This window comes from Sturnira hondurensis, unplaced genomic scaffold (genome assembly GCF_014824575.4).
Source record: "Sturnira hondurensis isolate 20B ecotype Veracruz unplaced genomic scaffold, ASM1482457v3 Scaffold0007406, whole genome shotgun sequence".
In the NCBI taxonomy this organism is placed as follows: domain Eukaryota; kingdom Metazoa; phylum Chordata; class Mammalia; order Chiroptera; family Phyllostomidae; genus Sturnira; species Sturnira hondurensis.
The window spans coordinates 15594213-15621155 of NW_028080037.1; the positions used below are offsets into that span (position 1 = coordinate 15594213).

Genomic DNA, 26943 nt, shown 5'->3' on the forward strand with positions numbered 1-26943 from the left:
CAAAATGTGAAAATGGCAGATCCATAATCCCACATACGCCTCTGTCAGAATCAACAGATGGAGCCGAAAAACAAAGATCTGAGTAGTACACCTTTCCTCCCAACGAAAAATATGTGCTTTTTTCAAAATAGAAACCTTCACAAGATTGGATCCCATTTACTCTTTTTTTTTTGTATCCTCACCCAAGGACATTTTTTCCCCTTGATTTTAGAGAGAGAGGAAGTGAGAAAGAAACATCAACTCAAGAAATAAGCCTCAGCTGGTTGCCTCTCATATAGGCCCAGAGCCAGGATCGTGCATGTCCGGACTGGGGGTTGCTTGCGCCTACACCCAGACCAGAGATCAAACCTGCAACATAGGTGTGAGCCCTGACTTGGAATCAAACCCGCCATCCTTTGGTGATGAGACAACACTTGTGCCGTCTGAGCCACAGTGGCCACGACTGATCCCACTTACCCTTAAAGAATGAGATTGATCATTGTGTTTTAGGTTTAGAAATAGAAATTTTTTTCAAGTTTTGGCATTTCTGAATAAGGCGGCGGTGAGCATTTGTGTACACACACATCTCTGTGTGAAAGAAATCTTCCCATTTTCATTTCTTTTATGTAAATGCCTAGGAGTGAAGTTGTGGGATCATGTGGTAAGTGTATGTATAACTTCTTAAAAACTGCCCTGCCAGATTTCCAAAGCGGCTTCATTATTTTACATTCCCACCAGCACTGGACTGCTTTCTTACATTACTTTTGCAGATTGTTATTTAACGCTTCCATTGTCACCCAACTTTTCACTTGTTTACATTGTATGTTTTTAATTGAATTTCAACAAGCTCATTAGGAACAGAAGCCATGTATTATACTTCTCTGGTCTTCTGTGTTTAGTACAGTGCTTGGTCCATATTGGGCATTCAATATTTTTTAATGATTGGTGAATTATTAGATTGTCTCAAGTATACTTTAAAAGACAGAGCATCCTTTATATTCCCCTGGAATATTGTTGTATAATACCATTTTCTTGAAAGCAGAGTTCTTATAACAAAAGCCTGGAATGTGTTCATTTTAATGCTCTAAGGCTATATTTCTAGTTTCCTATACCACGTCTATTCTAATTCTAGTTCTAATTCTAATTCTAAAATTCTATTCTACTTCTTTTCCTTATTTAAAAATGTTTTGTTTTAAGGTTCAGAATGTCCTACTAAACGCAGCCTCCAAGTCCTCCTGGAGCTGTAAACAGGCCTATAATGCAGGTCAGGCCAGCGTATAAGTGGAAATTCTAGGCAGAGAGGATTCCAGGAAAGTTTGTGTCATGGAGAAGACTCAGGAAGCCTTTCATCTTTTGCCTGTGGCCCTTTTCCTCCAATTCTTTCTTACCTGGAATGCTGCTGAAAGGTCAAAAGATTGAGGAGATGCAACATCTTGCAGGCGCGAACAAGGAAGCCATGTGGGGAAGACGTCAGCGAGGAGAGACCAAAGAATTCCGGGCGCCTGATGGCATCACGGAGTGGCCTTCCAGCCCTGACCTCGCTTGCAACTGCCCACTTCCAGATCCCAACTTACATAAGAAATACTAATACCATGGTGGCTGGGCTTTTGTCACAAGCCGTACAACACAATCCTCACTTTTACAGGCAACTTAACTACCACACCGCCCCAAGTTAGATTTCTCAAATGCTGTCTTTGTTTTTCTTCTGAATGGACTATTGGCACTGCTGGGGAACCAGTAAGCTTGAGCAGGACAGCTGAAAGTAGGTATGTCCCAGAGACATAACGTTTCTTTTTAAGATTTTATTTATTTATTTCTAGAGAGAGGCAGGGAGAAATTTATTTATTTCTAGAGAGAGAGGGAGAAAGAGAGGGAGAGAAACATCAATGTGTGGTTGTCTCTTGTGTGCCCCTAGGGGGGACCTGACCCACAACCCAGGCATGTGCCCTAACTGTGACCCTTTGGTTTGCAGGCCGGCACTCAGCCCACTGGGGCTCACCAGCCAAGGCACCAGGGACCTCATTTTTTATCAGTGGTACTTCCTTCTGATACCAGGAAGAGAGTCATTTAACATCATAATATCACTCTTCTGCGGCTGGGAAAACTGAGTTCAAAGGGAAGAAATAATCAGCTTAATGCTACGGATTACCTTCCCAGCTTATCTGTCTGTCCCACACTCCAGTCCTGTCATTTTCTCAGAATATCCTTTTCCCCTGAGTTTGCCCAGCAACCCCCTGCTCATCTTTCTGTCTAAACCACAGTTTCTTGTGGTTTAGAACCCCCTCAACAGTGGCTTTATTGACATTGGGGGCTGGGCAATTCTTTGTTGAGGGGGCTGTTTTGTGCACTCCAGGGTCTTAGTGGCATTCCAGGCTTCTACCCACTAGATGCCAATAGAATCTTGCCCCCATCCTCCAAGTGATGTCAACCAAAATTGTCCTCAGATTTCCAAATGTTGCCCGGGGACCAAGATCTTCCCAGGCTGAGAACCATTGTTCTACACTGATGTCAAATAACACCCCAGTCTGCACCTGCTTTGTCCCCACCTGCTTTCTCCCCAGACTTCCGGCAAAACACCTGTGACTCTTGGTACACGCTCACCTGCCGGGTTCTCCAGATCACACTGTTAGCTCCTTGAGGGCAGGGACTGCCTCTGACTCACTTCTGTGTCCCTCCGTTTACTGACTAACCAGATTCCAGAACGGTTCAGGAGAAGAGCGGGAATAGAATTCAGGAATTCTTGCTCCCTCCTGCTGTGATTTTGACATTCACCCTTAAAGACTCGTGCGTCCCCCGCCGTTTCTTGGTGCCACGTGTCATAAACTCCCACACTGTGGTCAGGAGGCAGAGTCCAGCCAGAAAGCACCACACTGCTCGTTTTTCTAAACAGCAATTAAACTGGAAAAGGAAAAAGGTTTTAAAGATTTTCTTTATTTATTTTAGAGAGAGAGGGGAAGGGAGGGAGAAAGAGAGAAAGAAACGTCAATGCCTGAGAGACACATCAACTGGTTGCCTCTTGCAGCGGCCCCACCTGGGGGCCTGGCCCACAAGGCAGGTGTGTGCCCTGACCAGGAATCAAACCGGTGACCTTTCTGTTTGCAGGCCGGTGCTCAATCCACCGAGCCACACCAGCCAGGACAAAAAGCAAAAAATTTTAAGACAACTTTTTATATTCTCACAAAGAAAAATGAAAAACCCTCCAATGATACGAAAAAGCAAAGAGCAAAGGTTTCTATAATATTTTTTTTCCCCTAATGGAATCAAAGTTTCAACTTAATCTTGCAGAAAGTTCTCTGCACACTCCTCCCCCAGGTCCAGGCTCCCTCGGCGTCTGTCCCTTTCCACAGCCGTGGTACCTTTGTCAGAACCAAGGAACCAGTCTGGGTGCGTGGGGCTCTGTTACCCTCTAGAAATGGGTGGAGTTCTTTGGTTCACTAGGACTCATGATCCTGGTGCTTTTAATTTTATCAACATGTTTTTTAAAGGAGGACGTTTATGAACCATTCTAGTAAAGTTGAGACACTGAGCAGGAAATCCTCCTAGTTCCTTCAACCCCGAGGCTGCCCACGCCTTTCTGGAGAGTTGTCGCAACACTTCCTGAAGTTCACTGGTGCGTGTTCGCGTTCTAAGAAATTCAATACCCCTTTGGCTCCTGCAAAATGGCTATAGTTCATGTGCCCAGTAAATTAAACAGAGCCTAAAAGGGCACAACAACAAAAGGAAAGATTCATTTGAAAAGTGCAAAGATATCACACTCCTCTCTCTTCCACTTGGCATTGACCCACAGTGGTAAGTGGCTCTGCATAAAGCACAAACCCAAAGGTTCTCCATTGTCCATCCCTTTATTGACACTCACGTTCAACGTCGGCATGAGAAACAAGTTTTATTTTCCTTGAAGTTTAAGCGCTGCAGGCCCCTGCATTTGTACTAGAATCAATATCAGTTCCACTGGTTTTGAAATGTATGAATGATAAACATTTTACATTGGTGTAATTTTAAATTGACAGAGGAGTTCCAAAGACAGTAGAAAAGTCCCACGCAGACCCCCAACCGGTTCCAGTTCCCCTAGTGGTGCTCGCTCACATCGCCCAAGGTACGCTTGTCAAAATGAAGAAACCGACACCAACACGTTGCTATTAACGAAACTCTGGGCTTCACGGGGGTTTGAGCGGTTTTTCTCTGCGTTTCTGCTATTGCTTCTGTGTGATACCTCTGTTATTACAAAATGTTTTATGACTAATTTCCGTAAATAGTATTTATTTGAAGAGTTGAATTTACTCAAGTTGAACCTTCCCAGGTACATACACAGTCTGAAGCTTTGACGCCACAGTAGCCGCCACTGAATGCCTTCCCCGTTTGGAGAGGTAGCCTTGCCTTTAGCTGATGCTGTGAGGTTTTTTTGCAACCCTGGCTCAAAAGAGACTAGTTTTCTTGAGAATGGCTTAACAATTTTCAACACTAAAAATAAAGAGGTAAATAAATATGCTCTTTGATTTATGGCTGGCTTTGTACATTTGATGTACATGTGGGGAAAGGCAGCAAGTTGTACTTTTTCTGTTCTTTCACATTTTTTTTTTCATGAAAACAGCCAGGATGTATGTGGTTCTAAGATCCAGCCAGGTAAAATACAGACCAAACTTTGGTTTGGTGAATAAAGGGGATGTGAGAAGAATAAAAAAAAAGCGTTAGGAGCAGAAGGGGAAGTAGAATGATTGCTTCTAAGAACACTGGGACAGAGGTCACCCATCTCTCATTGCTAGACCCTGTAAAATAGATGGTTACATCTTGGCGACTAGGGTTTTGGATTATGAAATAGCCAGATGGATGGGGGTAGGGTTTGTAGCTCAAACACATACTAGTTAGGGTGACCTGGGACAATCTCTCTGAGCCTCCGTTATCTTGTCAGTAAAATGAGAGTCAAGCATTGAACGAGAGTATATATTTAACACAGCATGCAACACCATGAAAGCACATAATTCAGGTTAAGTATCATTATCACCAAAACCAGTTTACTCTAAGGCCATTGGACATTCCCAAACTCATCTTAGTCCACTGTTAATCTCATCTTTTCTTCCATCTTTCCATATTTGGTAACCAAGAAGGTTGACAGGTCCTAGAAAGCTAAGTGAAACAAGAGCGTGTCCAAGTCTTTAAAATGTCTCTAATTAAGTATAAAATTTTAATGACCGATACCAAGCAAGGATGGGAATCCATGAAGCAGGAAAAATATTACAAGGATGGACACCAGGTGAGTTTTCCCCAGTGGCTCCCTCCCCCAACGTGGACCCATGGGTGGGCCAGACCTAGCCACTGGCTGCCAGTGATCTGCCCTGTTGCTGTGACCTGGGACAGCGTTCCCAGCAGAGGGCCAAAAATGTTTGCTAAACACACAGACTGGTGAGCATCCTGGGAGATTGCAGGGGCGGAGTTGGGATTGCGCCATCGCTGGGTGCCGGGGGCCTATGGGAGCCGCTCTATACACAACCAATGCGTGAGGCTGTGGGTCGGGGGGGGGCAGCTGGGATCTGCAGTTTTAACACGGGACCTTGTTGTTTTGTGCGAAACACGTTCATTTTCGATTTGAAAATGAGTTGTATTTTCCAGCATGCACTTTCAGAATTACAGAATATTGTTAAAAGATTTTATTTATTTATTTTTAGAGAGAGGGAAAGGGAAGGAGAAAGAGAGAGGGAGAGAAACATCAACGTGTGGTTGCCTCTCACGTGCCCCCAGCCAGGGACCTGGCCCACAACCCAGGCATGTACCCTGACTGGGAATCGAACTAGCAACCCCTCGGTTCACAGGTTGGCATTCAATCCACTGAGCCACACAACCCAGGGCAGAATCATAGCATTTTTTACGGTCCTTAGGAGCCACAGTAGGTATCCAAAGATACTTATCTGTATCTGCAGCAATCTGTAGCCTCTTGGGGAGCAGAGAGGTAGTGGACTGACTACTGGACTTGAGCCTGGTAGGGGTTAGCACCTGGCTCTGCTGGATGACCTAGAATAAACCATGAACCTCTTCAAGAGCTTCCTTTGTTATTGTTGTTTGTTTTTGCTGGAAGAGGCAGGAATGAGCAGGAAAGCAACCTAACAGAGAGCCTAGCACGTGGGAAGGAGCTTATTTCATTTAGTTCTAGACTCCAGAGCAAAGGTGGCCATCCCAGCCTGAGCTACTCAACTTCATTCTAGGAAGTTCTGCCTTGATATTTAGAAGAGGATGATAACAACAGGAACAACCTGTTCATGAACTTTGTGAGTCCTCCCTGCCCATGGATAGCCCCCGTGGTACATGGGGACAGTCTCTGGTGCCCACCTAGGGGGCTGCTCTGTGCAGACACAGGGGCAGTGGCTGAGGGGGTGAACTCAGACTCTTCAACATCCCAGAAATACATACGGTGGGGGCAGGGGGTCCTTTAGCTTCACCTTGCAGGTGACCAGGTGACTTTACAACTCAAAGGTTATGTACGTCTGACTCTTCTTTCGCTCTGGAACAGATAAAGGAGTCAAGAAGAGAGCTGCCCTGGAAATAGCTTTGGATGAGAATACACATGTCTGGACTGAAGTGTTTCTAATCAGTGTCTGGAGAAGTCTTATTTGTTCAGATTTGTAGAGAGTGGATTGTGTGGTTCTCGCTTTTACTTTAAAATTTGGGGGGGGGATTGAAAACAAAGTTTTCTAAAGGGACCCCCCCTGAACCTTGATCGAGCACGTGTACCACGTTCCCCCAGGTGCCAGCACAATTGAAGACGGGTCAGAGGAGACAAGAGAACAATTTGCCTTTGTACTGACTTGAGCTTCTCCCCGAAAATCTCCAAACTTCAACATTGGCATTCAAAGATGTTTTTTACATTTGATGCCCAAGGGCTAGGCGTCCACATGCAATAAACTGGTATTTCCAGGATTGTGAACAGAACCTCGGCCAGAAAAACCTTGATTTGGGGTCATTCCTTCATCCCAAACTCTGTGCTATCTTTATCTTGTTCTCAGGGAAGTAGAATCTAGGACAGAACAGAGATAGGTAAATAATTCTGATGCAATATAACTGTCATCAGCCCTTAGTGGTGGTACCAGAGGAGCCAGGGCCTAGCTCCTCCCCGGGGCCACCTGGGAAGGCTTCACAAAGGGGGTGATCTTCTTGTAGGCCGTGAAGAATAAGTAGGACTTTGCACGGGATTTAGCTTGCCTTTTCTCCTTGACCCCCCTCCCTGCTAGAGAAGCTAGATGCCACGTGGCCGGGGAGAGAGAATCTCAGGAAAACAGTAATGGTTCGTCTGGTGCTAAAAAGACCTGAAACTAACACAAAATATATATTCAATCTTTAACACCTGCGACTAAGCAGAGCCTTCTGGATATCTGTTTACTTATTGTAACTCTCTCGGAACATCCCTTCTCTCTCCTACTTTCATCCTTACCCCACTTTAAGACTTCTTTATAATTTTTTTAACCCAAAAATTTGTCTTTAAAAATGGAGTCAGGAATATGAAAGAGGGAGGGGATTTCCCACCACACCCCACTCCCTTGTCTGGCTTTAAATTCTGTAGTCGCCCCTCCCCTTCCTTGCTCTCCCCTCCCCAGAAGGGACTCCCGAGTGTCCGAGCTTGGGCAGAATTATAACCCTCCCTTGGAGTCCTAGACGGAGGTTACCTCTTGGGGTCAGAAGCTGGGATGGAAATCCAGGGCTCCTGAGCTCTGAGGCTGTGCTCCCAGCGCCTGTCCTGCCTCATAGCTCTGCACAATGAGGTAACTGACCTTTTCTATTTCCCATTGTTTTTTCACTGCCCTTCCCTTGGCTTGGCAACTATAAATCAACCTTGTTTCCTTGTTGGCATTTCTTAAATGTATCCTGCTTAAATTGAAGACTCAATAAAGGACAAAGGACCTGTGGACCTTGAAATGCTGGGCTTGTCTTCTGGCCTTGGCTGCTGGCTAGACAGGTGTCACCAGCTCTCCTGGGAGAGAGTGCACCTGATGAAATGTGGAAGCCCTGCCTGGACACCTCCCTTCCAGTAAGCCAGCAAGGGCCCTTGTTTGCATATCCTGGTTCAGGAACCGGAACCGCTTGTTGGGAATTGATCAGAGAGGTGAAGATATTCACTGAGTCTTGAGCTGAGCTATAGGGGGTGGCTTTCCCGAGAAAGGCAAAATCTGCCCGTCTCTCTTTACCCATTAAAATCTTCCTTGTTCACGTGTACTTCAAAAATTCTGCCCTGGCTGGTGTAGCTCAGTGGATTGAGAGTGGGCCTGCGAACCACACGATCACGGTTCAATTCCCAGTCAGGGCACATGCCTGGGTTGCAGGCCAGTTCCCAGCGGGGGACTCATGAGAGGCAACCATACACTGATATTTCTCTCCTTTCCTTCCCTTCCCCTCTAAAGATAAATAAATTAAAAATCTTAAAAAAAAAATTCTTGGAACCTTTTAAAGGAAGAAGCCAAGTAATAGGAAATCAGAGTAGCAAAGAACATTGAGACTTATTTTTGTCCTCCTTACTCCAATGCTTTCTTTATTTTCAAGAAAACTGGTGTGAGGATGTGTAAAGTAAGTGAATATTAAGAACAATAGTTAATAAGTATGGAATGTGTGCCGGGCACTGCACGAAGATATTGAGATATTGGCATCCATTGTCTCTTTTATTCTTGCAACTGACTCCATGTTTCAGAGGAGGAGGATGAGACTCTGAAAGGTTAAGCCCAAGTTCATGCAACCAGTCAGTGGTGAACTGGGATTGAAACCCAGGCCCCTGTGACTTCTGGAGGGCACACAGGCATGGAAAGCCCCAGCCCACTGCTTTTAGGACCTGACACTTCTGAGGCGACCCCCACGGTCAGTGATTTGCATTGTAGTAGACAGAAACTGAAAACTCAAGTCAAGATGTCTGAAACCTACAAAAGAATGCTTCTTTCAGTCGGTCTCTGTTCCCATTCCTCGGCTGGGGTTATAGACTGGTGTGGCAAGGGTGACATTTACCTTGCAAACAACAGACCTGGAGCCAGGCAGAGCCCACACCTCACTGAGTAAATAGCACCTGGAGGACCAAGCAGGGCGTGCAAGGTCCCCAGCAAGGCCTTACTTTGAGAGGTGGCCAGGACGGTGTGCCCATGGCCTAGGAGCTAGGAGCCCAGAGCCTCGGCCCTTGTGCAGCCATTTTTAACACCTGGGCTTCTCCGTTCCTCGTCTGGAATTGGCGGAAACCAACCAGATGATAACCGGGGGCCGGTCTGGCTCAGTTTGGCTTGAGCGGTGCAGCAGGGTGGTTAGGCAGGCCGAAGATAAGAGTCCAGTTGTCTGAGTCTGAGTGTGAGCTTTATTGCTTACAATCTCTGTGATCTTAGACAAGGCTTTGCGTCTTCAGAGCCCTCATTTTCCTATCACTCGTCCCAGAATAATGGTAGGACCCACCTCACAGGGTTGTCAAGAAACCAGACTTGCTCCGTGGGTTAGAGCATCATCCCAATACGCCAAGGTCGTGGCTTGATCCCCACTCAGGGCACATACAGGAAGCAGCCCATGAATGCACAAATACGTGGAACAACAAATCAATGTTTCTCTCTCTCATCAATTAGAAAGGAAGAAAGAAAGAAAGAAAGAAAGAAAGAAAGAAAGAAAGAAAGAAAGAAAGAAAGAAAGAAAGAAAGAAAGAAAGAAAGACAAAAATCTGCTTTGCTTCTTTGGGAACGTCCCCAGAGGCCCAGGCACAACAAGACTCATGGGAGAATGAGGACTCTGTGGTCACACGTAGCACATTTTCAGTCCTCACTTCAACACCAATCAGCTGGATAACCTTGGACAAGTTACCTAACTTCTCAGAACCATTTTCTCTCTTTGTGATGGTTAGTTTTATGGGTCAACTTGGCTGACCTATGTTACCTACTTATTCCATCAAACGATAATCTGGATGTTGCCGCGAAGGTATTTTTTGTCGATGTGGTTAACATCTACAGTCAGTTGACTTCAGGTGAAAAGATCATCATTAAGGGAAGGCCTCATCCAATCGGGAAATGGCTTTAAGAACCAGTAGGTTTCTCAGAAGAAGAAAGGCCACCTGTAAACGGTAGGGCCGGCCCCTGCCAGTCCGCCTTACACATTTCCAGCTTGCCAGACCCACAACCACAGAAGCCAATCCCTTGAAATTATGCACACGAATATATATATACACACTCACATATAAGTCATAAAAACACATGGGGCCCAGCAGAAGTAACGCCATTGAGTGTGGTTGGGAGGGTACATGAATGTCTCACAGGCGATGGACAGCAATGTGAACATTTCACCTACAAGGTCATGGGATATGCTCAAGTGTGATGTTGTTATGTCACAGTACTACATGCTTATGATTTTGTGATAAAAGATTTCTATGTAATAAAAACAAGGGGCGTTATTTGGGCTGGACCCCTGTCTATGAAATATCCCCCCGGTTCTGAAACTAGACAAGAAGATACACTACCTCCCTGTCTCCTCCCTGACCATCCCAGGCCCCGTCTACCTTCTGATCCCCTCAGTTCCTGAACACCTAGTCAGGAAAGCTCGGACCATGGACCTAGAAAGGAGCTTAGGGGCTGTGTGGCCGCTGTTCTCTGTATATGGCTGAGGACAGTCAGACAGAGGAGCCAGCGATTTGTCCCAGGTCTCTCAGACTATCTGGAGGTGTCGCGATCAGCACTGAGGGCTGCCCTCTGCGGTGAGCACCAGGGTGGGGCAAGAGGAGTGCTGGCCTCTGGCACGAAACTCAAGGGAGTGCTCCAAAATCCAGTAATCAACATAAATAATATTTTGATGCAATGTTTGAAAAACTCTAAATCAATGCAAAAATCCATGGTAAACAAAGAGCCTCCTTTTAATTTTTAAAAGATTTCATTTATTTATTTTTAAAGAGAGAAGGGAAAGGAGAGAGGTAAACATCAGTGTGCATTGATCTATTGCCTCTCACACACCCCCAACAGGGGACCTGGCCCACAACCCATGGGCCTTGACAGGGAATCAAACCAGTGACCTTTCAGTTTATAGGCCGGAGCCCAACCCACTGAGCCATGCCAGTCAGGGCAAAGTGCTGCTTTTTTAAATAGAGAAGGATCGGTGTTGATGGTTTTTTCTTTACTGCAGGCTCTCACGTGGTGGACACAGCACTATTGTCCTGTGTTTGCTGGGGTCTCTGTTTTAGACACGGCATCACGCACTACCTGTAGCATTCACCATTGTTGTGAGTTGTGGTTTCCTCGGACCTTTGGGACCTCACATAGGTGGCCACCTGTCCTGCAGTGTCCTGGGACTGAGGGGCATTCCCAGGATGCGGGAACTTCAGCGCTTCAATGAGGACAGGCCCAGGATAGTGGGCCACGCTATCAGAGAAAGAAGGAGGGACTGGATTTAAGTACCTTTGTACCCCCTAGGGACTCAGTAATTATTTTGGACTAAATCGACCCTTTTTGGTAGAGCGCCAGGCAAACAGACACTCAGTGCATCTGTAATCAGTTGCTTATCTGAGGCACAGAAAGGCTAAGTGTCTTGGCCAGGGCCCACTGGCAAATCCCGGGTGCTCCAGTGCCAGGCCTGCTGCTGCTCGCCCATGACCATCCCCGAGATTCACGAGGCATGGGTCTACCCAGGGTAACCTGTAGGGGCTTATTTGCCTGAAAGCTGCCCAGGAGGCTATGTGGTCCTTTTTTTTTTTTTTTTTTTAGTAAATATTCTAGCTTTGGGAACTTTCTATGCCTTAAACACAAACAGCCACTTTGCTTCCAGGACCATTACATTGTGCCTTCAGCTAGAAACAGACCTGGGAACATTCTAGGCAGGCTGCTACCTAGACTAGCTGTCAGCCAGGTCAAGACTCCTACCTGCTTTGGGCCTGCGTTTCTTCAATTACGAAATGAAAGGTTTGTGCTCCACGTTCTGGAAGACAGTGGGGTGCCTATGTGACCTTCGGTTTCCTTATCTGTGACACTGGCATCATGATAGCTTGTAAGATAATTGTGAGGATTACGTGGGGTAATATGTAGAAACCGCCTTGCACAGCCCCTGTGGGAGGTTATTTATTTTGTTTCCTTCTTTCTGGTTTTTCTGTGAGTCTAAAATGCAGTGATTTTATAATCCTACTTTTGCAATCAGTAGCACAGACACTTTATCCATTCAATCATTTACTCACTCTAAATTTTCTTTATTGTATACCTACTATGTGCTAAGCATCACACTAGGTACTAGGTGTTAAGAATATGGTGGTGAGCCCTGGCTGGTGTAGCTCAGTGGATTGAGCGCGGACCTGTGAACCAAAGTATTGCGGTTCGATTCTCAGTCAGGGTACATGCCTGGGTTGCAGGGGAGCTCCCAGCAGGGAATGCACAAGAGGCAACCATACATTGATATTCTCTCCCTTTCTCCTTCCCTTCCCCTTTAAAGATTAAAAGAAAAAAAGAATATGGTGGTGAGCAAGGACCTTATTAGAAAACATCAGAAATTATCTGGAAGTCCCCTGAAAGGCAGAGAAAGATCTAGCAAAAAGACCAATGACAGAATGCACCTAGAAGTCAAACAGCATTCTCATCGTGACCATTTCAGAGGAATTCTGAGTAGAGGCTGCTTAGCAGGTGGCCACAGTTCTCCCCAGTGGCTGCTGTTCTTGTATTTAAAACACCTGCTGCTGTTTCCAGGCTCCTAACATTTACTTTGGTCTTTATGTCAATGCCTTTTGTAGAGAGAACAGCTGTGGGGCTTTTTTCTTTCAACATCGACACTGAATTGTGCTTTGTTGATAAGAAAATAAATACCACTTGCGTAGATAGCGCCAGATCCGCCTTCAAGACTGGTTGGAGGAGGAGGCATCTGCGTAAGATGAAAAGCTGGCTTTATCTTGCTGCTGTTAGGAATGTAGTCCTCGTGGCTTGACTGCCCGGCTTCATTTTACCTCACCTGCTGTTGTTTTTGTCCTCTCCCTGCCTTCCCTTGCACGGAGCTCTTTTAAAGAATTCCTCTCTAGTTGTGCAATGTTGGCAGCCAGCTGAGAACAGATGAACCATAAAAAGTAAAGGTTAGGCCGAACGCAGATTCCTGGTTGCCAGGTGCTGAAGGCGGGGTGGGCCTGGAGACTCCCCGCTTATTAGGGGTAGATGCTCCTTTGCGGGGTGGGATGGTCATGAAAATGAGAACCAGACAGAGAGAGAGGGTGATTTCACAACATTGACAATATACTGAAGGCCACTGAATGGGGCACTTTAGAATGGTGAATTTTAAAATGTGAATTTCGCCTCGAGCCAAAGCAAAACGAAACATTCTGTGAAGGTCAGAAGCCAGATACAAAAGGGTATGACCCACGTGGACCGATTTATCTGCATTTCGAGAACAGGCTCATCTAAGATGTCGATCAGAACAGCGGCTGGGGTGTGGGCCAGACGGAGGCACAAGGGAGCCTTCTGGGCTGATGGAAATCGTGTACATCTTGTTCTGGGCAGTTGCTACAGAGTACAGACAATGGTCCAAAAATCTGAATTGTACAGTAAGATCTGTGTGTCTTATTGATGTTAATTAAACCTCAGTAGAGAATTAGAATTTAAAAAACAGTTTTTAAAGGTAAAGGTGATTATCCTAGGAAAAAGGCAGAGGATGAGACAATACTTAATTCGACAAGGTTCCCTGGAGTCAAGTCAACCATTTTTAAATGTGTTGCCCTGAAGAACCATTTTCTCTATTTCTTAGCTGGTTTTGTAAGTACAATTTTTGAAGGGGAGGAGGTTGCATTATTACTCATGTTTGGGCATGTGGCTTTTGTACATAATTTTGTTCTGGAGAACTTTATGGTCTTTGGGCTAAGGAGACCCAGCTGGTTGGGTGTGGTCCCACAAAGTGAAAGATTCTGGGTTTGATTCCTGGTCAGGGCACATGCCTAGGTTGCGGGTTCGGTCCCCAGTGGGGGTGTGTACAAGAGGCAGCAAATCAGTGTTTGTCTGACATCAATGTTTCTCTCCCTCTCTGTCTATGCCTCTTTCTCCCTCCCTTCCCCTCTCTCCCTCAAAAAAAAAATTTTAAAGTCAGCCGTGTCAATAGATAGTGAGAAGGCAGCTGTCTGCACCTCAGGAGGAGAGCTCTCCCGAGAAACTAAATTAGCCAGAACCTTGATCTTGGACTCCTAGCCTCCAGAATGTGAGAAAAGAATTTCTGTTGCTTAAGTGATCATGTCTGTGGTATCTGTTCTGGCAGCCCAAGCTGATTCATACAAAGATTGTCCCAGATATTGTATTCTTTATCTAAAATTCAAATTTAACTGGCCATCCCTCATTTTTATTTGCTAAATCTGGCAATCCTATGCTTGAAGCATTATAGAAAGGCTTGCCATCATTAAGGGATAAAATAAAATACCATGAAAAGTAAGTGGATTGATTCTCTAGAAACCTCACCTGTGGAGCTAACTTTAGACTCTGGAAAAATAGAACATGAAAGGTCCCAAATCTAGGGGCCCTAGGCATGGCAGGAGATGGAAATAAGACTCAGAATTGAGAACAAAGGCGTTAACTGAAAGCGCACAATACGTGGTTAGATTTCCGAGCCTCTTTCTCACTCCTACTCCCAGAAAGTTTATCTCCAATCTGGAGGCTAGAGGTTCTTCTCTAGAGAAACTTACCTGTTTCAGGTACGTGACCCCCACACTGTCATTTGGGGGTCCTCAAGTAAAAAAGACGTTTTCCCCTTGGTCATGTCTCATGGAAAACCAGTGGTTCACAAGCCCCTTCCACAGATACAGTAGCTTCAGTCGGGTTTTCTAGTTTCCCCATTCTTAACTGTGAATTGATGGCCAAGGATCCCCAGACATTTGAGGGAAACCTTCCCTGTGAAAGGCTGAGAGCAAAGCAAAAACGAAGAGGGACCTGAGCAAACAGAAGTGATACAGGGAGCACGAGAAAACAAAACAACAACAACAATATTAAGCAATGCCCCAAACCCACAGTCACTACCCTCAGGGAGACCGAGAAAATATCGCACCCACGACACCTGACCCGGATGCTGTAAAAAAGGCAAAAAGAGCCCTGGCTGGTATAGCTCAGTGGATTGAGCATGGGCTGTGAACCAAAGGGTCGCGGTTCAATTCCCAGTCAGGGCACATGCCTGGGTTGTGGGCCAGGTCCCTGGTTGGGGGCACCTGAGAGGCAACCACACGTTGATGTTTCCCTCCCTCTCTTTCTTCTTCCCTTCCCCTCTCTCTAAAAAAAAAAAAAAAATTAATTAAAATAAATTTTAAAAAAGCAAAAAGAGCTCTTGATATTAAGAAGTATGATCATTAAAATTAAAAAATAAAATAAAAAAGTTTGCCCCAAGGAAGTAGAACAAAAGAGATGGACAATAGGAGGGGAGAAAATTGGCAAATCGGTGGCTCACCCAGGGAAGTCTGACATCAGAGACATCTCAGTAAGAATGAACACAGAAAGTGGAGGTGAGGAAATTGTCAGAGAAATTTTAAAAAATTTTTCTCGAGCTAGTAGCCACAAATCTCTACTTGAGAAGTGTTTTCTGGCTGCCTGGCACAGAGAATGAAAGGAGTCGCACAAAGGCGTCGTTGGTTTACAAGCCCGTGAGTAAAGAGAGAACACTAAAATTCTAGAAAGAAAGACAGTCCTATACAATAGACTGCCAGTTGTAATGGATAGAATTTCTCAACAGCAACATTTAAGTCTTAAAGTCACCGGCAATGTCTTCAAATTTTGAAAAAAGAATTATTTTCTACTTTGATTTCTCGACCTACCCCAAGCCACTGATCAAGTGTCGGGATGGAATAAGGAATTTCCTTAAACACCCAAGAACTCAAGAAAATGTATCTTGCCATCCCACAGAACAAGAGGAAAGTTTTACAAATCTGTATCTGAATAGGAACTTGTTTTTAGAATCCGTAAACCGTTACAACTCAGTAAAAAGACAAGTAGCCCAATTAAAACATGGGTAGAGGATCTCAGTAGACTTTTCTCCAAAGAAGATATGCAAATGGCCAAAAAGCACCTGAGCAGACGTTCAGCCTCATTAGTCAGCAGGGAAATGCACATCGCAACCGCAGTGAGGTTCCACTTCCCACCCAGTAGGGTGGCTACAGTGAAAAGGATGGATAGTAAAAAGTGCTGATGAGGATGTAGAGGAATTCAAACCAGTGTTCCCATACTGCTGATAGATACGTAAAATCATGCAGCTGCTTCGGAAAGCAGTCTGCCAGTTCCTCAAAACGGGAAACAGGGTTACCCCAGGATGCCACAACGTTGCTCGTAAGTATGTACCCAAGAGAGGTGAAAGCGTGTCTGCAGAAAAGCCTGTCCGTAAATGTTCATAGCAGCATTGTATATAAATAGCCAACGGTGGATGAACGAGTAAACAAACAGACTTTAAGAGGAAGGAAATCCTGATACATGCTACAACGTGGATGAACCTTGAGGACATAGCATGAAGTGAAATAAGCCAGTTACAAAAAGACAAATACTGTACGATTCCAATGATATGAGCTATGTAGAGTAGTCGAATTCATGGACAGAGTAGAATGATGATTGCCAGGAGATGGGGGAAGGGGGAGCTGGGTGTTGTTCAATGGTGTAGGGTTTCACCTCCACAAGATGAAAAGAATTTTGGAGATTGGATGCAAAACTATGTGAATACAATTAACACTACTAAACTGTACACTGAAAAATGGTTAAGCCCTGACTGGTGTGGCTCAGTGGATTGAATGCCAGACTCGGAACCAAAGGGTCACTGGTTTGATTCCCAGTCAGGGCATATGCCTGGGTTTTGCGCCAGGTCCCCAGTAAGGGGTGCTCAAGAGCCAATCACACATCGATGTTTCTTTCCCTCTTTCTTCCTCCCTTCCCCCTCTCTAAAAAGAAATAAAATCTTTAAAAATAAAATGGTTAAGATGGTAACTTTTATGTTATGTATACTTTGTTATAATTAAACATTTTAAATAAATAAAGTATAAATACCTGCTACAACGTAAATGGATCTTGAAAACTTTACGCTAAGTGAAAGAAGCCAGTTACAAAGGACCGTACATGGTATGTTCCATTTTTATGAAACATCTGTAACAGGCATATTAATAGGGATGGAAAGTAGGTTAGTGGTTGCCTAGGGTTGGGGGGCTAGTGAGAGGCATTTGGGGTAATGGCTAAGGGGTATGGAGTTTCTTTTGGGGGTGATGATTGTGGTGATGGTTTTATAACACTGTGAATATGCTAAAAACCATTGAATTTTACACTTTGACTCAATCCTATGGTATGTGAATTATTTCTAAATTAAGCTATTAAAAATGTACATTGAATATATTTAGGGAACTAAATGCCGGTTGTGTTTAGGAAAATAAGGGAATATCCCATGAAAGAGGAAGCCCAGGGGTCCAGGAGATAGGGCCCCCACGCGGGAGGAGGCGAAGAGAGTCCGAGGGGAGGCTGTGCCATTGGCCGTGAGAGCAAGCTGCCTGAACTGGGGTGGGAGGGCTCCAGATGTGGAGAAAACAAGATCCACAGAAATATTTGCTAAAAAAAAAAAAAAAAAGCAATAGGTACATAGAAAAGGAATAAAAACATGAGGCCACACGGGAAAAGAAAATTTAATCATCATTTACTATGGGCCTCAGCTGTGAATAATAATTCTGTACTCATAACGAACTCCATTAATAAAAATGGTGCTATAAAATATGTAGGGAGAATGAAGGAATATGGGGTGACTGTGAAGAGAGAAGGAATGCCTCATCTAAAAGTCAGTTAACGAAATCAGGCCCTGGCTGGTGTAGCTCAGTGGATTGAGCATGGGCCTGCGAACCACACGATCGCAGTTCGATTCCCAGTCAGGGCACATGCCTGGGTTGCAAGCCAGTTCCCGGTTCCCTGCAGGGAACGCATGAGAGGCAACCATATATTGATGTTTCTCTCACTCTCTCTCTCTTTCCCTTCCCCTCAAAGATAAATAAATAAAATCTTTAAAAAAATAAATAAATAAAAGTCAGTTAACGAAATCAAAGATTGATGATCAAGGCAGAACAATGTAGGGTTACCATACAGGAAGATGCTTCTGAGGAGTAAGATTGGCGAGCAGTGGTGGTGGGGGGGTGCAGGGTGTCGACGCCTGGCTTTTGTTGTAAACCTTTTGAATCCGCCTTGACTGAAACCAAAACAAACTATCAGCACATGTGACTTAAAAATCTAGTTTTCAAAAGGGAAGCCTAGAAACAAAATGACCAAATCGCAAGCCTATTAACCTCTTTGGCACGCCTATTTCCTCTTCAGAAAAACTGGGCTCATTTAGAGCTCAGAGGACCTAGAGGGAGGGGGAGGAGACATGTGGGAGAATTGGGAGACAGTTGTCCCAAGCAAGGGACAGACTCCTCCACCTTCCCAGCCGTGTCTAATTCCTGGGTCAGTCTCTTTTCTTGCTGCCCTTTGCCATGTGAGCCCATAGATTCCAGGTTGCAGGCAGTGGCCCCCTCAGAATGCTCTTGCCCTTGGACCCCTGAATCTCTGGGAATCATTTCAGCACTGCTTCCCGAACCTTCTTGCCCACTTTGCTTGCTTCTAGTCGGACGCCCAGCCTTGGCCTCTCATTTCACTCTTGCCCAGCACCCACTTTCCTTAACTGGGCACTTGGGACTTTCTTCATCCAGGGCTCACACACCAGTTCCTCTGTCATCCACACCCAACCCAGCTCCCAGAACTTGGCCTTGGTAGGATTCAGGATCCACCTGTGTGACCAAGAGGGAAAGTCACCCTGAGAAATTTGTCACATCTCTCTGTAGTCTCAGGCTCCTCACTGCTAACGTGGAAGAAATTATTCACATTGAGAACATTCAAGAAATACAGCATTTGGAACTGTGACTGGCACACAGTAGGCCTCCAGAAATTATCAGCCAAAGAAACACTGATGTAGAATATCAAGTAACGCCCAGAAACAGCAGCACACAGCTGGTTTAGTGTATATGCAAGGCAGCAGGAGTCAGGGTAGACTTCCAGAAGGCCGAGCTGATGGTTTCAGATTTCAATAGTTCTTAGGGGGTGGGGGTGGGTGGGGGGCGCTGCCATGCTGAATCCACAACTGGATGGTTTTTTACACCCATCCCTGGGGCCCTGATGTATTTTCACCACACCCAGAGCCCTGGACACTTGCCATCTTCAAAGTGCAAAACAAAAGACTATACCCATCCAGGATTCCTGTTTCCACTCCCCCCGCCCTTCCATTTCAGAACACCTCCCAGTGGTTCTGAGCTTTCTTCATCAACCCCTCAATTGTGTGGAAAGACTTTGGGCTTTACTTTCTCTAGAACCAACTCCCCATGTTTTTGTGTCTTCCTGACACTCCAACTATTTAATAATATTTCCCTTGGGAAACGCCTACACACTCTGCACTTCCTTGACTTCATGATTCTTTGTTTTAAAAATTGATTTGAGGCAGAGAAACAGAGAGTTCAGGATTCTTTTTTTTTTTTTAATTGATTTGAGACAGACAGAGAGAGAGATCGATGTGAGAGAGACATTAACTGGTTGCCTCCCATATGCACCCTGACCATTTTGAACCCGAAACCTTTTGGTGTTTGGGACGATACTCCAACCAACTGAACCACCCGGCCATGGTGACCTGGTGATTCTGTTATTACATCTTTTCATTTCACCAGCAAGAGGAAGAAGGAAGGAAAGGAAGGAAGGAAAGGAAGGAAGGAAGGAAGGAAGGAAGGAAGGAAGGAAGGAAGCTAAGTAGAATGATTATGACTATATTTAAATTTCACAGGAACTGTAGCTTGTTTATTTTAAGGGCCGCTGCTTGAGGGCTGGAAATCTTTAAATTACATTTAACTGTTTGACTTGGATTTGCTTTCCATGGGAATCTGGTCCCAGACTTTTGGAATTCACAGTTAAAAAAGGTTTTAAAAAAGGGGGGTAGGTCTCACAATAGGAACAATCACTTATTACCACCCAAAGGAGTAGGAATTATGTGATCTCAGCATATAGGATGGTCTTTCAAATTTAGTACATTAAGATTTTTTTTAAATGCCCTACATTGTGCTTATTTTTCTCATTTCTTTGCTCTCCTGTGGTTTGGCCGGACAGGCTGAGGTTAAAGATGACCTGCACCGCCATCTAGTGGTCAGTTGTTCTCACTGCCCATGCAAGTGTTCTAGTCCACAGTTCTCCAAAACGGTTAACTCACAGCAAGACTACCCACGCAAAGATTACCCTTTGCTATTTTGTGGAATTTTTGAAATCCACTTTACAAAAGTTCCTACAACCTTGGAATTAAAAAGACTGCCTCATTATGAATCTGAAGATTGAGTTTCCAGTCATTGAATGGGGATTCTGAGCACTGTTGCCTGAGTTTAAGAGGCTTGGGTTAGAGTTTGCTGTTTGGGTGACTTGGGGGCAGTTATCTGAACTTTCTGATCCTCAGGTTTTTTTAAATAAATGGAGATAATAACATAAGACAGAATCGTTATTAGAATTGTTATTGTTATTTTAATGACAGAATTGTTATTAAAGGACAGAATTGTTGTTGTTATTTTAATAACAATTGTTATTGTTATTAAAATAAAGAAAAGCATGCATGTCATATACCTGCCACTGTTCCTGACAAGTAAAGGTCTACTAAAATTTGTTCAATGTTTAAGGCGAGATGAGGAGACGGACAGGAGACAGAAACCCACCCAAACAGGCCCAAGTGGAAGGTTTGCTATTAGAAGCCTGAGCAGTGTCTCAAAAAAAGTCTTTTACTTCTGAGTAATATTGTACAGATATTGGTTGGATTTTATTTCACTAGAGATCTGCACAACTTTTTATATTAATTTCTAGATATTTTTGATGCTATTGTACATTGTACTTTTTCGTATTTCATTTTGTATTGTTACTTGTGTATAGAAGCACATTTTTAGATTGATCTTGCACCTAGCAAGCTTGCTAAATTAATTTATTCATTCTAATAATTTATCGTTAGATTCATTTGGGCTTTCACATCACTATTGAATAATGGCAGTTTTACTTCTTTTTGTCCAAAACTTATGTCTTAATTACTGCCTTATTGTGTGATCTAAGGCCTTTGGGACAATGGTAAGTATCTGTGATGCATGCAGGTACCTTGTCTCATTCCCTGCCTCAGAAAGAAAGCTTTCAAATTTAGCAGTAAGTATATTTGCGGAGAGTTTTTAGTGGGTCAGATTTAATGAGATCTCTTCTGCTCTCTAGACTTTTCAGAACAGTGACTTCTGTATAATAGCTGAGATGTTCACTTCCAACTCTGAATAGTGCCTGTGTCGGGATGGGGGTGTGAGGAGTTGGGGCGGGGATGACCGTATGGGGAACTTGTGCTTTCTAAGCTATAAATTACGTTAGCATCTGAATAATTGACAGTGAATGTAGATTTCTTTTGACATCAGAAAAAAAAATAAAGCTGAAGGACAATTTAATTAAACCAGCGTGACATAACAAACATTAAATAGTAAAATCAATCATTCTCGGATGAGATCTTGTGGAGACATAGTCAAGGACACAGTTGTCACTAACCCTTTCTAGTCATCATATCCTGAGCCTTTTCTTAGAGTATTTCCTTCTAAATCACAATGAACTGCGGTGATAGTGATTGGAGCTCCGTGGTGGATGCTCCCTGCGCCCCACCCAGGTCCTGTTTATCAGGCCAGGGAGCCCATTTCCCAGCTGCTCTGGGTGTTGGCAGCTAGAAGCTCCTGGCTCCATTCTTCTTTGGCGGCTTCCCTTAGCTAATGGGAGCTGCCCTGCCAGGAGATGCTTGGGACGTTACACACACAGCTGGGTGGCCCACAGCCAAGGGTTGACTAATTGGGTGGGGTTTAAAGCCTTGGCCCCAAGGCAGGACAAACTCTGCGGTGTAAAAAGTGCCCCCAGAGCTCCCTGTGGGATGGGGCCGTGGTGAGACCTCTCTTGAAAGCTCATATTTGCTTGGCTTCTTCCTGACTCTGTCCAGCTTCTCTCATTTCTTACAGATTTCTGCCAAGAGCCCTCCCTCAAGACATCCCTTGCACAAGAACACCCGCCTGCCTCAGTCTCTGCTTCTAGCAAACCCGACTTACGCTTCTAGGAGTGCGTACCCTTCGTCCATCTGAGATGTGGGGAGGAGATGCAGTTAGGCAGTCAGGGAAGAGTTGGGTGTGATGGTGTTGGGGGCTCCCCAGGAGGGGCACCCCTAGAGCAAGAGGAGGAAACATGTCAGGGAAGGAAATGATGCTGTCTGTCCAACTCCAAAGCCTGGATTTGCGTGACATTGTACCACTCTACATGCTCTGCCCAGAAAGTTTCAGGCAGAGCGTATAGAGTGGTACACTCTACCACCCTAAATGGCAACTTTTCTCAAAACCATTAAGAGGCATCTTCCTTCATTGGTGCAGTTTCTAAGGTGCTACAAGACTTTGGCCCTGCTGGACTCCTGCACCCAGTCCTAAACCCAGCCCTGTGGACGTGGGGATGAATGTTCTGATGGGCCAGAGGGGATCACAAGCCCAGCTGGGTGACAATGGTAGAGAGTCCGAGCATTGCCCGTGAGAGCCTTGCCTGGTGCATGGGAGGTGGGAAGGGGTAGGTAGACAAGGAAGAAAAACCACAGCTGTCCCTGGCTATGAGAGCTGTATAGCTAGTCTCATCGGCTGGGAGGGCTCCCGTGGGAACTCGTGCTGGCTGGAACCAGAGGGGCATGGTGGTGCTCACTAACTCTGTTCATCCAGTTCTGCCTCTGACTTGGGGGCACCTATGAACCAATGAGTGGTGAGCTGGGCCAGAGCATTTAATTGCTGATGTAAAACCTTTCAGAACTTTATTTCCTTCTGTTATGGCAACCAGGAATATTCAAAACAGGGGCTACTTTGGTATCACCCTGGCATCTAAAGGGAAGTGACACAGAGCAAAGTACCAGCAAACATGTGATGGTTGGTTGTGTAGCCTGAGACTGCAATGAACTTTGTTATAAGACACTGAGGTTTGGGGGCTGTTTGTTACCAGGCAGCATCATCTAGCCTGTCCTGTCTAACACAAGTGCTAAATTTGAGTGGTAGTACTGTACTATGAAGAGGTCATCTGGGTGATCCAGAATATCTTTACATTAACTTGTTTACGTTATTAAAGCAAAACACTAGAATAATAAAAAACATAATCATATTGTGGGTATGCCAAAAACGTCCTTATTCTTAGACGATGTATTTTAAAGTGTTTAAGAATGAAATGTTTTCTTATCAACCACTAACTTTGAAATGGCCCAGCAAGAGTGAAACAGATAAGACAGAAGGTTAACCATTTGCAATTCTTTTTTTTTAAGATTTTATTTATTTATCTTTAGAGGGGAAGGGAAGGAGAGAGGGAGAGAAATATCAATGTATGGTTGCCTCATGTGCGCCCCCTACTGGGAACCTGGCCCACAACCCAGGCATGTGCCTTGACTAGGAATCGAATCGAGATCCTCTGGTTGGCACGCCTGCACTCAATCCACTGAGCTACACCAGCCAGGGCTGCAATTCTAAATAAAAGCCATATACATTGTTATTTCCACTTTTCTGTAGGTTTGATATTGATCTATTAAAAATTAAGATAGAGAGCTGAGGGAGCCCCGAGAATATGTCATTAACTCCTGGTTTGAGAAGCAGCTCTAGGCAGTAGGACACACAAAATAATTTTTAGTGGAGAAAGGACAGGATCGGATTTTCTATCCAGAAGACCTGGAAGGAAAAAGTCTGGGCGAGCTTGTGGCTGTGATTTAGGCAAGAGTGGCAGTGGGGTGGGAGGAGGTGATGGGTTTGGGATCTCTTTGGGGAGTAGAGTGGACAGGGCTTGGTGACAGCTTGTGAGTGGTAGAGCCGGGGGCCAATCACCCCCCTCTAAAGTCCGTTCCTGTGTTGTTCAATATGGTGGCCACAGCCACACGTGGCTATATAACTTTAATTACTAATAATGAAGAAAAATCAAAACGCTGGTTCCTCAGTCACATGCACCGAATTTGAAGCCCCCACTAGCTGTCCATACCTGGCTAGGGACCACCATACTGATTGCAAATATAGCACATTTTCATCCTCACAGACCTCTATTGGACTGTGCTGGTCTATCCCTTTCTTTCTTCCTATTTACTGCTCCCCCCATCTACTCTCAAATGGATCAGATAGGGTCCCCTGTCCTCTAGGAGCTCACAGACAACCAGGTAACCGAAGGACTTGATTTATCCAGCGGAGATCTTGTCAGGGCACTTGGGAAGACGTGGAGGGCCTTCGGTAGGAGGAGGGGCCAAATATTGCCGGGAGAAAGCTGCCCCCGTGGAGCCTTGCGGATGGGAGGACGGGGAGGGGCAGCCGAGCCTGGCGGGGCAGCTTCTTTCCCCGTCTCCCTGAGAGAGAGTTTGCAGGTGGCCTCTCACCTCTCACCTCTTACCTCTCACCTCTCCGTCAGGTCTCCCCAAGTTGGTCTGTGGAGTCATATAATCCCAGTCAAAATCTCGTGTGTGTGTAAATGGGCAAACCTATTCTAAAATTTATATGGTATAGACAGACACCAGGATGGTGATTACCGGAGGGAATTGGGGGGTAGGGGAGTTTGAAGATATCGAGAGGTAATAAAGCAGGTATATGGTGATGGAAGGAGACTTGACTTGGGGTAGCGAACACACAATGCAGTATACAGATGATGTATTGTAGCATTGTACACCTGAAGGTGATATAATTTATTAACCAATGTCACTCCAATAAATTCAATAAAAAATAATAAAATGTGCAGAGAAATGCAAAAGACCAATCAGAACCAGAGTAATATCAAAGAAGAACAAAGCTGGAAGACCTAAGCTCATAGACCTTCAGACTCTCTGACAAGCTAGACACAGTGGCACTCATTCGTACAAGGGGCAGGCGACAGGCCCACAGGTAGACCACAGGGTCTGGAAACAGACCCTCTCATAGCTGGTCACCAGATTCCTATCAAGGGGGACATTGCAGTGCAGTGGGGAGAGGGTGGCCTTCAATAAGTCATCTGGGTGAATTTAATTTCTGAATGCAAGAAAATGAACCTTGGCCCATACATCGCACCATACACAAAAATTAATTAAAATGAACTATTGACTTAAATTTGAGACAAGTCAAGCATCCAGATGAAAATATAGAAGGATATTTCATAACCTGGGGATAGGCAAAAAGAAATTTTAAATAAGACATAAAAAGCATTAACTTTAGCCTTGGCTGGTGTGGTTCAGTGAACTGAGCACCGGTCTGTGAACTGAAAGGTCGTTGGTTCGATTCCCAGTCAGGACACATTTCTGGATTTTGGGCCAGGTGCTTGGTTGGAGGCATGATGTTTCTCTCTCACATTGATGTTTCTCTTCCTCGCTTTCTCCCTCCCTTTCCCCTCTCTCTGAAAATAAATGGATAAAATCTTTTTTTAAAAAAAACCACTAACTACAAAAGAAAAGATTGATGAATTGGATGTCATTAAAATGAAGATTTTCATTCATCAAAAGATAACATTAAGAGTAAAAAGATAAGACACGGAGAGAAAGACAATATATCTGGCAAAGCCTCACATTCGGAATACATAAAAAACTCTTACAAATCCATGTGAAATGACAGGCAAGCCAATATTTTTTTAATGTGGTAAAATACATATAACAAAGTTTACCATTGTAAGCCTTAAGGTACACAATTCAATGGCTTTAAGTACAGACACAACGTTGTGCTACCCTCCCCTCTGTCTAATTTCAGATCTTTTTATCAGCCTCACAAGAAACTCTGTGCCCGTCCTCTCTTCCCCCATCCTCTGGAAACCACTGACTTGTTTTTCGTCTCTGTGGATTTTCCCAATCCCGGATATCTCATGTAAATGGAATCGCTCCGAGTGTGACCTTCTGGGCCTGGCTTCTTTCACTGAGCATAACGTTTTCAAGATTCATTCATGTTTTAGTTCATTCCTTCTTATGGTACCCCACATTTGTTTATCCATTCATCAGCTGATAAGTATTGGGTTGTTTCCACATTGTGACGATTAATAGAGTTGCTAAAAACAGTTGTATACAAGCTTTTGTATCAATGCAAGTGCGGATGTATGTTCTCAGCTCCTTGGGGAACATACCTTGGAGTGGATTGCTGGGTCGTAGGGTATTTTCACGTTTAACTCACAGAGGATCCACCAAACTGTTCTCACCGTGACTACACCATCACGTAGTCTCACCAGCAATGTGTGTGTGTTCCAATTGCTCTACATTGTTGACAATACTTATTTTCCTTTTTTTAAAAAAAAAGTCATCCTAGTGGTTGTGAAGCGGTATCTTGTTGTGGTTCTAATTTGCATTTCCCTAATGACTAATGGCATTGAACATCTTCTCACGTGCTCGTTGGCCATTTGTGTACCTTCTTTGAAGACATGTCTATTCGGGTCCTTTTTCTTGTTTGTAATTAGGTTTTCTTCTGTTATTGAGTTGTGGGAGTTCTTTGTATAGTCTGGATACTGGACCCTGATATGTGCTTTTCCTCCCATTCTGTGGGTAAATAACCCAATTTTTAAAATTTAAATAACCCAATTTTTTAAAATATTATTTATTTATTTATTTTTAGAGAGGAAAGGAAGGAGAGAAGGAGAGAAATATCAATGTATGGTTGCCTCTCGTGAGTCCCTTGATTGGAACTGGCCTGCAACCCAGGCATGTGCCCTGACTGGGACTCAAACCGGGATCGTGTGGTTCCCAGGCCCGCACTCAGTCCACTGAGCTGCACCAGCCAGGGCTTAAATAACCCATTTTTTTTTAAATGGGCAAAAGACTTGCACAGATAATTTCACAGGGAAATAATATCAAAATGACTAATAAACACACAGAGAGGTGCCTAAACATATTTTTTTTTCACAAGAGAAATGTGAATTACAACTACAAAGGTATATCATGAAAAACTCAGCAGAATGGCTACAATTTAAAGACTGGCAGACATATATTAAGTGTTGGTGAGGAGCAATTGGTGTTTTCTTATTTTGTTGGTGGAAACAT

The 26943-nt window shown here is 44.4% G+C and overlaps 1 protein-coding gene and 1 long non-coding RNA gene across 2 annotated transcripts in view; one reads left to right on the forward strand and one right to left on the reverse strand.

Annotated features, from left to right (window-relative positions):
- The window catches only part of ZNRF3 (zinc and ring finger 3), a 198283-nt gene that overhangs the window by 8693 nt on the left and 162647 nt on the right, over positions 1-26943 (forward strand). The window lies entirely within an intron of this gene.
- LOC118991256 (uncharacterized) lies at positions 6833-7959 on the reverse strand. Its single transcript, XR_005067376.1, has 2 exons — positions 7629-7959; positions 6833-6982 (listed from the first exon to the last, which is right to left on the reverse strand). It is a non-coding gene; the product is annotated as an uncharacterized LOC118991256 (long non-coding RNA).